This window comes from Drosophila pseudoobscura, chromosome X (assembly GCF_009870125.1).
Source record: "Drosophila pseudoobscura strain MV-25-SWS-2005 chromosome X, UCI_Dpse_MV25, whole genome shotgun sequence".
Taxonomy (NCBI): Eukaryota; Metazoa; Arthropoda; class Insecta; order Diptera; family Drosophilidae; genus Drosophila; species Drosophila pseudoobscura.
In genome coordinates this window covers 22,987,226-22,993,671 of record NC_046683.1, presented here as the reverse complement: position 1 = coordinate 22,993,671, position 6,446 = coordinate 22,987,226, and positions in this window count along the sequence as shown.

Below are 6,446 nucleotides of genomic sequence, written 5' to 3'. Positions count from 1 at the left end.
CGGTGCAGCGACGGCGCTCGGTGCGGGCAGGCCTGGAAAGGCTGTCGCATACGCAGCGGCTGTGACGGCAGTGGTGCCCGTGTGGGCAGCAGCAGCGGGTCTCGGTGGAGGCGGCATCCTTGCCCTCTCCTCCAGGCGCACCTTTTCCCCAGCCAGGGCCATGACCAACTCGTCGTACCGGTTGGTCGCGACGAGGATTTCCATTGAGGTCTCGGGCGGCATCAGCCCCTTAAGGACAGCCTCGCTCACCGCCATCCTTATTGCAGACATTTCTGCGATGATGGCCGAGTAACCTGCCGCGACAATGGCAGTTGCCGGGCATGTGGCAGCGGTGGTGGCAGCGGTGGCGGCAGCGGTGGCGGCAGCGGTGGCGGCAGCGGTGGCGGCAGCGGTGGCGGCAGCGGTGGCGGCAGCGGTGGCGGCAGCGGTGGCGGCAGCGGTGGCGGCAGCGGTGGCGGCAGCGGTGGTGGCAGCGGCGGCAGAAGTACTGGCAGCGGTGGTGGCAGCGGCAGCGGCAGAGGTGGATGGAGCCTGCTCAAAGGGGAGCGACGTTGGCGGCGATCTCTCGGCTGGGATCGGCCGCTCTCCAGCTAGCCCAATCCCAAGCCCGATCTTTTTGGCTCCCTGTTTGGCGGCTGAGGACTTCGGCCGACCCCGCCTGCGGGCGGGAACGCTCGACGACGAGCTCGCCCCTACACTAGCCACGCTAGTGTCGCTGGCGTCGGCCTCCGTCTCTATTTCCATAGCCCGGCGGGTTGTGGCTACCTATATTGGCGTGACTCAACTAATCGGCACTTAGTGGAGACTCGAACCAACGTCTCAGCGAAGACACGAACCGAACGCTTCGAACTCGAGCCAAAGCTTCGAACCAAAGCTTCGAACTCGAACGTGCTGTCGAACTATTTCGACTTGTCGAACTATTCGCACTTGTTTACGAACTAGGGTTCCGCACGTGGTTGTTTTTAGCGTTTATTCTGCAAATATTAATTTGCAAATATCTGCTTTGTTCTTTCACCAAATTAACTCCCGATTTCACTCACGAACAGCGCGTGATCTCGCGGCAATTTTGATGTATTTTCCACTTGGAAAAATCACTTTTTACTTTATTCGAACGACGGTATAGCGGACCGCTTGAAAAACAAGTCTGCTTCGAGTGGCAGTCAAAAAGCAACTGAGTAGATAGGGACAGAATGAATCTGATCTCTCAGCTTTATTTTACGTGGCGGTTCCTCAGGGAGGGATTTCAACCACGGCGTCTAATGTTTATCTGCAGCTTAGTCAGAGCCAATCCTTATCCCGAAGTTACGGATCTAATTTGCCGACTTCCCTTACCTACATTATTCTATCGACTAGAGACTCTTCACCTTGGAGACCAGCTGCGGATATTGGTACGGCCTGTTGAGAAGTTTGCGTGTCCCCACCATAAATTTTCAAGGTCCGAGGAGAAAATATCGACACAACAGTATATGTCATGCTCTTCTAGCCCATCTACCATATCTCTCTGCGAAAGACTTCCATGGTAGTACGGCTATAAAACAGAAAAGAAAACTCTTCCGATATCTCTCGACGGCTTCTTTATGGTCGTTCCTGTTGCCAGGATGAGCACGAGGCCCATATTTAATAACAAACGGATACTCAACAGGTTACGGAATTGGAACCGTATTCCCTTTCGTTCAAAATTATTCAAGTATTTAAAAATCATAAAAGATTTGACAATATTACTCACTGATTTTTTACTTGAAAATTTTCGGCTTTCGCCTTGAACTTAGGACCGACTAACTCGTGATCAACCACTGTTCACACGAAACCCTTCTCCACTTCAGTCCTCCAAGGTCTCATTCGATTATTTGCTACTACCACCAAGATCTGTGCCAATGGCAGCTCCATGAAGGCTTACGCCAAACACTTCTACGCATACCATTGTACCTTCCTACTCACTAAAGTTTCAAAATTTATATCACAAGTAATATAAATCATCTACTTTAGCGGTAATGTATAGGTATACAACTTAAGCGCCATCCATTTTAAGGGCTAGTTGCTTCGGCAGGTGAGTTGTTACACACTCCTTAGCGGATTTCGACTTCCATGATCACCGTCCTGCTGTTTTAAGCAACCAACGCCTTTCATGGTTTCTGCATGAGTTGTTAATTTGGGCACCGTAACATTACGTTTGGTTCATCCCACAGCGCCAGTTCTGCTTACCAAAAGTGGCCCACTGGGCACATTATATCATAACCTTAAACTTCATATCAAGAAAGTTAAGGTTCTTACCCATTTAAAGTTTGAGAATAGGTTAAGATCGTTTCGACCCTAAGGCCTCTAATCATTCGCTTTACCAGATAAGATTATTTTATATAACATTAAAATGCACCAGCTATCCTGAGGGAAACTTCGGAAGGAACCAGCTACTAGATGGTTCGATTGGTCTTTCGCCCCTATACTCAATTCTGACAATCGATTTGCACGTCAGAACTGTTTCGGTCTTCCATCAGGGTTTCCCCTGACTTCAACCTGATCAAGTATAGTTCACCATCTTTCGGGTCACAGCATATATGCTCAAGGTACGTTCCAGTTAGAGGCATAAATAATATAAATATTATCATACATAACTATATAGAACGCCCCGGGATTGTGTTAATTATCTATAAATAGTTAAAAAACTAATCCCATTATTAGTCAAGTTAATTACGCTATTAGGTTTATCTCCCAATAACTTGCACATATGTTAGACTCCTTGGTCCGTGTTTCAAGACGGGTCCCGAAGGTATCCTGAATCTTTCGCATTGTTAATCATACAAATGCATATAATAAACACAAAAATCAATGATAATTATGCCATTATATAATTTCGAAAAATTAACGCACTGTATTAATTTTAATTTATCAACACTTTATCAAATTAATGACATTTATTCTATGTTAAAATGCAAGCATAATAATTTGAATAAACTATAAGTCATATTTTATGATAAATTTGTTATATGCTAATAGATTACAATGTCCTTATATGGAAAAAATGCACACTATTATTATAATATTGTTAAAATATTACAACTTTAATGATGAATTTTCCATAACGGATATTCAGGTTCATCGGGCTTAACCTCTAAGCAGTTTCACGTACTGTTTAACTCTCTATTCAGAGTTCTTTTCAACTTTCCCTCACGGTACTTGTTTACTATCGGTCTCATGGTTATATTTAGTTTTAGATGGAGTTTACCACCCACTTAGTGCTGCACTATCAAGCAACACGACTCTTTGGAAACATCATCTAGTAATCATTAACGTTATACGGGCCTGGCACCCTCTATGGGTAAATGGCCTCATTTAAGAAGGACTTAAATCGTTAATTTCTCATACTAGAATATTGACGCTCCATACACTGCATCTCACGTTTGCCATATAGACAAAGTGACTTAGTGCTGAACTGATTTCTTTTCGCTCGCCGCTACTAAGAAAATCCTGGTTAGTTTCTTTTCCTCCCCTAATTAATATGCTTAAATTCAGGGGGTAGTCCCATATGAGTTGAGGTTGTATATACGTATATTAAAATTTATAATGATAATTACACTATATTATTATATAAATTTTAATTTTATTTCTTTCGATTTTTATTTTATTTTATTCGGTTTGAGATAGGCGTGGCGACGGCCGACGCGGTTGATTTCTCCTCCCGAACTACTCTACCCCTTCCAAGTAAGTTCCCAGCACTCCCGACGCTCACTGCTCGTTCTGCAACATTGTTGCGTACCCAAAACTCCGGTGTCGCTGGGCAACATCCCCTGTATAACGGCTGATCTTGTTTTTATATATTTTTTCGATCGATTGTGTTAACTCCTCCTTCACTTAAGTGGAAGACGTCCTCGGATTCCTTTAAGCCGTCAATTAGCACTTGGAGGTCACGTTGGCGTCTGTTTCTCGGAGCCAATCCAGATATTATCGGTCTTCTTACGAGTCCTGATTCCAGTTGGTCGATGTGTCGTAAGTTTCCATACTTAACCTTTATAAGTACGGCAAGCTCGGTACGTCTTCATGGTTTGTTATGTCGAGGAATGTGGATACTGTTGATCCTGGAGACTTCCTCGCGTAGTTCTGTTTATCGATTGTATCCACTATGTCGTTTATGATGATTATGCCATTATCGATGCGTGTTACAGGTTCGAGATGGCTGGGCCGAGTTGGACAGTGCGCGATGACACCGGAGTGTAGTTGCTGCGCACAAGTTGTGTAGGGAAGTTTTTTACAGAATGTTGTTGTAAGAGTGGTAGCGCAGTTTCCGATAGCTGTAACATGGTTACCACCGTCGGCAATTTTTCGTCTTCGGCGAAGTTAATTGTGATGCCGTTGTGCTCAACAGGGTGATTACAGATTAATCTTACAGAATATTTTTTTTTGTAAACTAGGTAAGGCTTAGGAAAGAATTCATTATTAGCTTCCTCTATTAGATCAGTAATAGTTAAATTCGTAGAGTGTTCATTAATTATTCTTCTCAAATCGTGAGAGTCTAATACGGAAGGGTTAACAATTCCTATCTTTGCAAGTGTAACTGATAACATTAATGCTTTTAATTCTGAAATAATTATTCTGTTTCTTGAAAGTAATGTCTCATTTGCGATTGTAGGAATTGGTTTCTTAACTCTTCTGTATCCTCTATTATTGTTGTATATTGAATAGTGAAGAGGAATATGAACTCATTATGAACTGATGTCTATCTTAAATTGTCCTTGTGGACCACCCTTCCTTTTATTAGGACCGTTGTCCCCAAGTCTGCCTCGATTTTATTTTCGGTGTACAAAGGTGTCAGTTTGTTTCCTAATCGGTTGTTTGCTTTTACAAGGACTGTGTCACCTACTTGAAACTGTCTATCATGTCTTACTTCATTCAGTTTTTTCATTTGGAGTTGTTGTGCTTTATGAACTCTATTCCTGATTTCCACCTCAAGTTCAGGGGAGGACGAGTGAATTACATCGACCGGACGTTTCTTCGTTACGGAGTGAACTGTGTTATTGTATTCAATAGTTGCTTGAAGTATCGTTTCCACAGTATTTGTAAGCTTCCTTTGGGCTGTTAAACATCTCGCAATGTCATTAAGGGTGCTATGGAATCTTTCGACTTGTCCATTGGAAGTACTATGAAGTGGTGGAGCATTTATAATTTGAATGTTATATTGGTTACTTAATAATGATTTTATTGTCTCGGACTTTATGGAAGGTTCGTTATCGCAATAGATCGTCTTGGTGTTCCGGTAAAAATTGATAAGTTGTAAAATTGCTGATTGTATGTCAACTATTGTTCTTGAAGCGATGGGTTGGACAACTGCAAATTTTGAAAGCTTGTCTATGCATGTGAGGAAATATTTTTTATCGGTTGAATATACGTCGATATGTAGCATTTCGCCCACATACGAGGGTATGGGTGTTTCCCCAAGTATTTGTTTTTGTGGGTGTCGGTTGTACTTGGCCGTTTGACAAATTTTGCAATTTGCAACAACCTCGACTGCTAATTTGGTCATTTTCGGGAAAAAATAGTCTTGTAAAATTTGTTTTACATTCTCCTGTGCCGCCCTATGGGCTCTATTGTGTTCTGTAATAACTATTTCTTTTTGTTCGTTCTTGTCCAAAATGTCATTTACTATATGTTTTGTGTATCGGAATATTGTTGTTGGAAATGTTTCTATTAATTTATGTTGAATGAATGCTAATATGGGTAATTCGCAGTGGATTGCATTTACGACATCTTTTTTGACAGCGTCACTTATTTTTTTAATTAACGAGTCCCTACTTGAGAAATATATTGTATGTCGGATCTTTTCACCGAACAAAATGGTTGTGCGATTTGAAGCTACTTCATGTTCCTCTATTATAATTTGGTTTCGAAAACAGTTGATTGGTTTGTCTGTTGATTCTATAGTGTATGTAAGTGATATTTCGCTGTGTATTGTGGCCCTGTCTGACTGTGCATCATCTTCTAAGGTATGGATGTTGTGTCGTGATAGTGCGTCAGCGACGAAGTTTTCTTTTCCTGGCTTGTAGAAGATATTTGCATTGTACTCGTCTATGAGAGCTTTCCAACGTCTTATTTTTGCGTTTGGGTTGCGATCAGAAACTGCAAACGTAAGAGGCTGATGGTCTGTAAAAATATTTAAATTTTTTACTCCGTATAGATAGTTTCTGAGGTTTTTCAAAGCCCAAACTATAGCGAGCAGCTCTCTTTCGTTTGTTGCAAAGTTAAGTTCCCTATCATTTAGTGTCCTTGATATCATGGTAATTGGCTTCCCGTCTTGTGATAAGACGGCTCCCAGACCGAAGGACGAAGCATCTGTTGTTAGGTCAAATGCTTTCTTATAGTCAGGATAGAGTAACATTACGCTTTCGGATGCCAGAATCTCTTTTAGTTTATTGAATGCCGCGCACTGACTTTCGTCTAATTTGACTGGTATTTTCTTT